This window comes from Bombina bombina, chromosome 1 (assembly GCF_027579735.1).
Source record: "Bombina bombina isolate aBomBom1 chromosome 1, aBomBom1.pri, whole genome shotgun sequence".
Taxonomy (NCBI): domain Eukaryota; kingdom Metazoa; phylum Chordata; class Amphibia; order Anura; family Bombinatoridae; genus Bombina; species Bombina bombina.
Genome location: NC_069499.1, coordinates 267457512 through 267467697, shown reverse-complemented (window position 1 = coordinate 267467697; position 10186 = coordinate 267457512).

Genomic DNA, 10186 nt, shown 5'->3' with positions numbered 1-10186 from the left:
CCAAATGCGATTAAATACAAAAAATCGTTCACTTTTTTACTAATTTTTTCACAAACTTTTGGTTTCTCACTGAAATTATTTACAAACAGCTTGTGCAATTATGGCTTAAATGGTTGTAAATTCTTCTCTGGGATCCCCTTTGTTCAGAAATAGCAGACATATATGGCTTTGGCGTTGCTTTTTAGTAATTAGAAGGCTGCTAAATGCCACTGCGCACTACACGTGTATTATGCCCAGCAGTGAAGGGGTTAATTATGGAGCATGTAGGGAGCTTTTAGGGATAATTTTAGCTTTAGTGTAGTGTAGTAGACAACCCCAAGTATTGATCTAGGCCAATTTTGGTATATTTCATGCCACCATTTCACCGCCAAATGCGATCAAATTAAAAAAAAATGTTAAATTTTTCACAATTTTAGGTTTCTCACTGAAATCATTTACAAACAGCTTGTGCAATTATGGCACAAATGGTTGTAAATGCTTCTCTGGGATCCCCTTTGTTCAGAAATAGCAGACATATATGGCTTTGGCGTTGCTTTTTGGTAATTAGAAGGCCGCCAAATGCCGCTGCATTTCACACGTGTATTATGGCTAGCAGTGAAGGGGTTAATTATGTAGCTTGTAGGGAGCTTGCAGGGTTAATTTTAGCTTTAGTGTAGAGCTCAGCCTCCCACCTGAAACATGAGACCCCCTGATCCATCCCAAACAGCTCTCTTCCCTCCCCCACCCCACAATTGTCCCCGCCATCTTAAGTACTGGCAGAAACTCTGCCAGTACTAAAATAAAAGCTATATTTGGGCTTTTTTTGTGTTTTTTTTAGCATATTTACATATGCTGCTGTGTAGGATCCCACCTTAGCCCCCAGCCTCACTGATCCCCCACCAAACAGCTCTCTAACCCTCCCCCTCTGCCTTAATGGGCGCCATCTTGGGTACTGGCAGCTGTCTGCCAGTACCCAGTTTAGTAAAAAAATGTCCTTTTTTTTAAAAAAAAAAATGCCCTTTTCTGTAGTGTAGCTTCCCCCCCAAAGATCAACCCCCCACCCCTTCCAGATCCCTTAGCTGTTTATTTACAGCTTTCAAAACTTTTTATTTTTTTACTTTTGACAGTTTATTTTTCTGTAGTGTAGCGGTTCCCTCCCGCCCCGTGCACGCGCGCGCTCCCGCCCCGATCCCGCCCCCTCCACTCCACTCCGCACATCGATGGCCGCCCACCCGCCTCCCAGACTTGCTCCCACCCACCAACGATACCGGCCACCGATGTCCGGTGCAGAGAGGGCCACAGAGTGGCTCTCTCTGCATCGGATGGCCAAGGGGGGTTATTGCAGGATGCCTCGATATCGAGGCATCACTGCAATAACCGGAAAGCAGCTGGAAGCGAGCAGGATCGCTTCCAGCTGCTTTCCAGACCAAGGATGTACGCCACACGTCCTCGGTCATTAACTGTATTTTTTTGAGGACGTGTGGCGTACGTCCTTGGTCATTAAGGGGTTAAACCTTGTTTCAAAGATTAAAACAGCACCGCAGCCGTTACAAGTATTGTCGGTATAGCTGTACCACAAGCCTTTTAGCCTGTAACGCAACGTCAGTCCCGCACTCGTAAAAATTACGTTTTTTCATGGGACTTCCATAGCTCAGTCATTACGAGTTTTGCGATGTGGCTAAAAAGCTTGCGTTCCAGCCTATAACGACAAGATCCGTTCCGCAATCTAAAAGCAGTAGTTACAAAACTGTAACATAAAACTCATAACTAAACTGCTACAAAGTACACTAAACACCCATAAACTACCTATTAACCCCTAAACCGAGGCCCTCCCGCATCGCAAACACTATATTAAACTTATTAACCCCTAATCTGCCGCTCCCGACATCACCGCCACTAAAAATAACTATAAACCCCTATTCCGCCGCTCCCCGATATAGCCAACACTATAATAAAGTTATTAACACCTAAACCGCCGCCCTCCCGCATCGCAAACACTATTTAAATATTATTAACCCCTAATCTGTCGTCCGCCCACATTGCCCCCACTGTACTAAAGTTATTAAGCCCTACACCGCCGCCACTATAGTAAACCTATTAACCCCTAAACTGCAAGCCCCCCACAATGAAATATACTAATGTGAACTATTAACCCCTAAACCGAAAGCCCCCCACATCGCAATAAACTAAATTAAACTAGTAACCCCTAAACCTAACCCTAACGTAACCCCTAACCCTAACACCCCCTAAATTTAACATAATTAAAATATAGCTAAATGAAACTTACAATTATTAACTAAATAATTCCTATTTAAAACTAAATACGTACCTGTGAAATAAAACCTAAGCTTTCTACAATATAACTAATAGTTATATTGTAGCTAGCTTAGGTTTTATTTTTATTTTACAGGTAAGTTTGTATTTATTTTAACTAGGTAGGTAGACTAGTTAGTAAATAGTTATTAAAGGGACACAAAACCCAAGAAACAATTTAACTCCAATAGCCAGATCACTATAAATATGTGCATTTTGTAATTACAATAGCACCTCATATATTAACCGTTTTTTAGTTATGAATTTTTATTGATTTCCAAACCCACCGACCGGCAATAACTTTTAATCCTCCAATCCACATCGATAACTCCAGTTATCAAGATGGATGCATTTTCTTCGTTATGAGCATGCGCGATTTAACCTTCTCGTCATAACAGACGTCACCGCAGGAAAACATGCAGACCAGCATAATCTATGGGTAAATTGTATGGGTAAATGAAGAGTCATTGTACGCATATGCGCATGCGTGGGTAGACAAATCGATATGCGCAAGCGCATGGTCAGAAAAACACTGCATAATGAGATGCAAAAATTTAAATTTCTATTGGTAAGTTTGTCGGATCGTTCGCCTCCCATATTTGAGGGTTGTCTGATGTGACGTAATACCCGAAAATAAGAATTAATTATTCTCAAGTTTAGAAGCTTCGTTACAAGCAGCAAATAGGTATGTTATAATATTTATACATGCAAAATTTCATATTTGTGGTCTGTTGGTGCAAAAAATTAGAAAGTTTTGGAATCCTTTAACTATTTACTAACTACCTAGTTAAAATAAATACAAACTTACCTGTCAAATAAAACCTAAGCTGCCTTACACTAAAACCTAACATTGCAAAAAATAAAAAAAACACTAAAATTACAAAAATAAAAAACTACCATTACAAAAAAAATAACAAGCGAAATTATACAAAACAATAAAAATTATTCCTATTCTAAGACCCTTTTTTTTTAAAAAAAAACCCTCCTAAATAAAAAAAACACCCTAATCTATAATAAACTACCAAGGGCCCTTAAAAGGGCATTTTGTAGGGCATTGCCCTAAAGTTAACAGCTCTTTTGCTACAAAACAAAACAAACACCCCCACCCCCAAAACCCACAAAATAAAAATAAAGTAAAACCTAATCTACTCATTGCCCTGAAAAGGGCATTTGTATGGGCATTGCCCTTAAAAGGGCATGTAGCTCTTTTGCTGCCCAAGCCCTAATCTAAAAATAAAAACCCACCCCAAAGCGAAAAAAATACATTACACAAAACAAGAAACAAATTATCAAATATAATAAAAATTATTCCTATAAAAAACTAGAATAAACTAAGTTAAACTAGAATTCCCTAAGTTAAACATCTCTTTTACTTGAAATTTTTTTACAAAGTCCCACTAACATTACAACCCCCCCCCAAACCCACAAAATAAAAAAACTATCTAAAAAACCTAATCTACCCATTGCCCTGAAAAGGGCATTTGTATGGGCATTGCCCTAAAAAGGGCATTTAGCTCTTTTGCTGCCCAAACTCTAATCTAAAATAAAAACTTACCCAAAAAACCCTTAAAAAAACCTAACACTAACCCCCGACGATTCACTTACAGTTTTTGAAGTCCCGCTTGAACGATCTTCATCCAGGCGGCGAGAAGTCTTCATCCAGACAGACTCTTCTATCTTCATCCAGGCAGCGAGAAGTCTTCATCCAGACGGCCTCTTCTATCTTCATCCAGGCGGGGGAAGTCCTCATCCAGGTGGTGAGAAGTCTTCATCCAGACGGCCTCTTCTATCTTCATCCAGGCGGCGAGAAGTCTTCATCCTGACGGCCTCTTCTATCTTAATCCAGGAGGCGAGAAGTCTTCATCCAGACGGCCTCTTCTATCTTCATCCAGGCGGGGGAAGTCCTCATCCAGGCGGGGAGAAGTCTTCATCCAGACGGCCTCTTCTATCTTCATCCAGGCGGCGAGAAGTCTTCATCCAGACGGACTCTTCTATCTTCATCCAGGTGGTGAGAAGTCTTCATCCAGACGGCCTCTTCTATCTTCATCCAGGCGGCATCTTCTATCTTGATCCCGGGGGCAAGGAGCGGGTTCATACTGAAGACATCCGGCGCAGAGCATCCTCTTAATACGACTCCCTTGCATTGAAGATTCAGTGTACGGCGGCGACCGTATGAAGAGGATGCTCTGCACCGGATATCTTCAGGATGGACCCGCTCCATGCCGCCGGGATCAAGATAGAAGATGCCGCCTGGATGAAGATAGAAGAGGCCGCCTGGATGAAGACTTCTCGCCGCCTGGATGAGGACTTCGCCGCCTGGATGAAGATAGAAGAGGCCGCCTGGATGAAGACCTCTCGCCTTCTGCATGAAGATCGTTCAAGTGGGACTTCAAAAACTGTAAGACTTACAGTGTAAGTGGATTGTCGGGGGTTAGTGTTAGGTTTTTTTAAATGTTTTTTTTGGGTGTTTTTTTTTAGATTAGGGTTTGGGCAGCAAAAGAGCTAAATGCCCTTTTAAGGGCAATGCCCATACAAATGCCCTTTTCAGGACAATGGGTAGATTAGGTTTTTTAGATAGTTTTTTATTTTGTGGGTTTGGGGGGGGTGAGGGTTTGTAATGTTAGTGGGTCTTTGTAATTTTTTTTCATGTAAAAAAGCTGTTTAACTTAGCAATGCCCTACAAAAGGCCCCTTTAAGGGCTATTGGTAGTTTATTCTAGATTCAGTTTTTTACTTTAAGGTGGTTTTTTTTTAAATGGGTATTAGAATAGGATTTTTTTTCTTTATTTTTGATAATTTGTTTGTTATTTTGTGTAATGTATTTTTTTTGTTTTGGGGTGGGTTTTTATTTTTAGATTAGGGCTTGGCCACCAAAAGAGCTAAATGCCCTTTTAAGGGCAATGCCCATACAAATGCCCTTTTCAGGGCAATGGGTAGATTAGGTTTTACTTTATTTTTATTTTGTGGGTTTGGGGGGTGGGGGTTTGTATACTGTTAGGGGGGTTTGTTTTGTTTTGTAGCAAAAGAGCTGTTAACTTTAGGGCAATGCCCTAGCCCCCAAAAGGTCCTTTTAAGGGCCCTTGGTAGTTTATTATAGATTAAGAAAGTGCAGGGCAATTAGCCGGGAGCATAGCTAAGGGTTAAGGCCTGGTTGAGTGAGTGCTGCTGCTGTGTGTGTACTTGTTACAATGTTGCATTGTGTTGGGAGGGGTTTACCAACCTTATATATAGGATGTGCAGGGAGTCCACTTCCTCTTTGTTCCTGTGGATTCCTGGAAGCTCTTTCTACAGCACAGCTTGGCAGCAGTATTTCAATGGAAGGTGAACCTGTGGAATGGGAAGAGATGGATTTTGAGGACATCGAGTGGGTTGCACCATGCCCATCAGGGACTATTACGGTGGGTCAGGGCCATGTTTCTGGGCTATCTATCCCTAATTCTCTCTCGGTTGGGGAGGGCAGTCCTAATCTATTCTCTTCTCCTGTACGGGAGGAGCGGATTGAGGAGGCTAGGCCTGCACAGGCTTATCAGCCAATGGGCCTGGACCTCCAGTCTGTGGTTCCGGGGGGTGCTGGGCCTGAGGGGTATGGTACCGGAGTGGGCCCGAAGCAGGGGGCACAAGTAGCTGGGTCTAGGGGGTCCCAAGGGAGTTCAGGCTTTATCTCTGGGGAGGGCTCGGTGGGCCCGGGTACCGGTGGCATTAGTAGTGGGAGCATTGCGGCCTTACCTGCGGTAGTCCTTTCAGGGGAATCTGTTGCGACCGCGGTGGTTCTTCTGCAATCCTTGGTGTCCGTCCTCGCGGGTGCGTCATCGTCAGGTGCGGCGGTAGTTCAGTCCCAGGCTCCGGTCCCTCGTGGTGCGCAGGCCTCAGGTCCTTCTTCATTGAGTTCCCCATCCAAGATGGCCACCTCGTCGACTTCCGGTTACGTTGTGTGCCCCGACGTCACTTCCGGTCACTCAAAATTTGGCTGGCGAGCAGAGCGGATCGTCCCCCCCTGGCTCCGGAGGTAAGAAGGGAGCACCACGGGGGGGGGGCTAAAAGGAAAGGCCCCAGCGGCTAGAGCGGGGCCCAAAGGGCCTCGCATGACCGCGGGCCTAGTTAGTGACGCAGTGGCTTTGGAATCGCAAGCAGCGGGCCTGCAGGGTACGTTACCGCCCAGCAGGGCCTTAGCGGCAAGAGCAGGGCAGATAGCGACGAGAGGGGCTGTGAAGAGGGGGCACGCCAGTATCAGCGATAGCCCCGGTGAGGGCTTGGAAGGCACTGTTAGGAGGACAGTTAGTCCGGCCAGGGTGGTAAAGCTAGAAGGGCGTGGCAGGGTCGTTAGATTCATGGATGATTATGAATGTGGGCAGGCTGTAAGTACGGATGACGATCACAGTTTGTAGTACGGTGTGAGTGATAGTGATTGTGAGGGGTATCAGGAATATAAGACTGGGGAGGATAGGGAGGAGGTGGCTGGCTCTTCCCGTGGTAATCCCCTCTTGTCATCTGTCTTTCAGGCACCCATGGCATCTTCATCAAGTAGAGACACGGCTAGCCAGAGTTCCAGAGCCCTCGTGCCTAGAGTGGTGGCGACACGTGCGGGTGACAGCGGTACATCCGGATCTGGCCAGGGTCTTATGGATTCCTCATCTGGTGAGTGTGGAACTGGTTTTCCCCGGGGAAGATGTGACTCCTCTAGTTCCAGTGGGTCTGGGTCCGGGTCCAAGATAGATGGGTCCTTGGGTTTACACACTAAAGGCCACAGGAGAATGTATAGGATGTTAAGAAAAATGAGTAGGGGCAAACCTGGGGTGGGTACTGTCGTTAGCTTGGCCCAGTCATCTCAGCCCCCAGGGGTACAGGGTGGTTCACCACAGGCTGTGAACAGGAAAGCGGCTGTACATGGGGACACTTACTCTCGTCAGGTACACAGTTTGCATGCCCACCTTAAGTCAAAGATGGTGAAGCGTATCCAGTATGGTAAGTACATCAATATGTTTGAATTATCCGTAGAAGCGTTTAAATTCAAAGAAATGGCGGAAGATGGGACGGGCCCTAAAAAGTTTAAACGGCCCGACACCTTTGAGGAATGGCATTGGTGTTTCCGGGTATATGCCACATGCTATCTAGAGAGGTTCCCAGATCAGGGCACTGTGTTGTTTAAATATGTTGACACGATAGATGCGATACGTAGGAAATTTGCCGACAGGGCCTGGAAGGAGTATGACATGATCTACTGGAAAAAGAAGGTGGGTAACCCATTGCTAGACTTTGGGACCATGGATCTACACCTCTAAGCGCATTTAGATGCGGAGCAAGGGGCGCAAGTGGGCTCGGTAGGTGTTACTCAGTGGCCTAGGCAGCCCTTGAGTTTTCAACGGTGGCAAGGGGGTGTGTGCTGGCGTTACTAGGATAAGGCATGTGACAGGGGCACATCCTGCACGTTTTAACCACGTTTGCAAGTTCTGCAGCGGGCAACACCCCAGGAGGATTGCTCCAAGAAGCGGGACACCCAAACTGATTGATTTGGGTCTAAAGGGAGTGCTTCGGGAAAGGGCGGATTCGCCTCTAAGGGTTCCTATAATCAGTAGGTGGTTGAGCAGGTACCCGAACAGGGCGGCTGCTAGATTGCTGGACACCGGCCTGCGACTGGGTTTCACTATTCCGGTAGTCAGCCAGGTGCTGAGGTCTAGGGCTCGGAAAAAATTGAAATCGGCCTCTCAGTATCCGGAGGCGGCCAGGGACAAGCTGGGTAAGGAAGTGGCTTTGGGCAGGGTTGCAGGTCCTTTTCAGGACTTGCCAATCCCAGACTTGGTGATTTCTCCGCTGGAAATGGTTCCCAAGAAAGAAACGGGTAAGTTTCAGCTCATACAGCATCTCTCCTACCCGAATGGGCACTGAGGATAAAACGGAGGGACCTTGCACGTGCCTGACGTTTCTTGGCATAGAAATAGATTCCGTGGCAATGGTTTGCAGGCTGCCTAAAGAGAAGGTGGTTAGAATGTTGATGGCGGTTCACGCCATGGCCACAGCGCAAACATGTTCACTGAGGGAGTTGCAGTCGCTCCTGGGTCTCCTAAACTTCACGGGGAGGGTCATCCCGTGGGGTAGGATTTTTAGCAAACGGTTGGAACGGAGATTGGGGGTGGCAGGAAGGCAGTGTCACGCATCCGGATCACGGGGGATCTTGTGGCGGATCTGAATGTTTGGGGACAGTTCCTACAAGATTTTAATGCTGTCTGTATGTGGAGGGGTGACCCAGTGTCTAATCAGTCTTTGCATCTCTTCACAGATGCTGCAGGGGCATATGGATACGGGGCATACTTTAGAGGGGCATGGAGTGCAGAGCCATGGCCGTCCGAGTGGGCGGGCATAGGGATTACACGCAACCTTTGCTTCTTGGAACTATTTCCCATTGTAGTTGCAGTTGAGCTGTGGGGGCACCTATTCAGCAACAAAGCTGCGATTTTCTGGACGGATAATCTCAGTGTAGTTTTTGCCGTTAACAGACTTTCAGCTTCATCACCTGTGGTGGTGCATTACCTGCGACACCTGGTGTTGAGATGTCTGCAGTGGAACATTAATTTTAGGGCTCGTCATGTCCCAGGGGTCCAGAACATAGTGGCAGACGCCTTGTCTCGCTTCCAGTGGGAGGTTTTTAGGGCGGCGGCACCAACAGCTGCTCCTAATGGTCTTTCTTGCCCTCTCTTTCTGTGGCAGATGGTGAAGGACTGTGGCGACTGATCCCCGTATTACGGGCCTCATTGGCACCCAACACTTGGTCAGCCTACGTGAGGTATTGGAGTGAGTGGGTTGGTTTCTGCGACCTCCGTGAGTTTCCTTCTTGCGAAGGTGAGCAGGGATTTATTTTACAGTGGTTGGCTGACCTGAGAGGTAAGCAAGTAAAAAAAGGGGGCAGTGGTCTCTAGACTTTCTGCCGTAGCCTTTTTTGCAGGTTGTATGCTTTTCATGATGCGTTGCGCTCATTCCTGATGAAACAGTTAATCCGGGGGTGGGGTCGATTGGAGGTTCCGAGGCATGATGCTAGGGAACCCATTACAGCAGAGCGTTTGGTTAAATTGCTGGCGGTGTTGCCAGAGATCTGTTCCTCGCCTTTTGAGGTCTTCGGGGCGGCCTTTGGGCTCGCGTTTCACGGTGCACTGAGAGTAGGGGAGCTGGTCCCACGCGCCAAGACGGCTGTATCGGGGGGAGTCATGCACAATCACGTTAGGGTGGTGGATGATTCAGTGCTTCTCTTTATCCCCAGGTCTAAGACGGACCAGGAGGGCCAGGGAGCCTGGCATTCCTTGCCGGGACAGCCAGGGGTCTCCTGTTGCCCAGTACGCCTGGTCTCTTCATACCTGAAGGTGCGGCCAGGAGGCTCCTCCAGGTTTCTTATACATGTGAATGGAGACCCGCTAACCAGATACCAGTTCAGAGCAGTGTTAGGCCGGGTAGTGCAGCGGGCGGGTCTCGATGGGTCGCGTATTGCCCCCCACTCATTCAGGGTTGGGGCGGCCACAATGGCAGCAGAGCTGGGTTGGTCATCAGACCGCATTCGCTCCTTGGGGTGTTGGAGATCGCAGCGGTACAAATCCTATGTTAGGCCTCTGTACGCATAAGAGTATCGGTTGATGACGATGAGACATCAAGGGAGTTGGGCTTGCATGGGGGTACAAAGGGGGTTGGCCATGGTTAATGATGGTCAGGTCCAGTAAGCGTGCAAGCTAACTTTTGTTTCTTTATTTCAGGCAAACGTCCAGGTCCTGTACGGGTGTGGATCATCGGCCATTCCTATGTGCACTGGGCTGCAATTAGAGCCGCAGCAATGCCAGGAGGACAGCAGCTGGGATTTCCTTCATCCACGGCTGTGTTGCGTTGGCTAGGGTGCAGGGGTTTGTCCTGGGCAGATC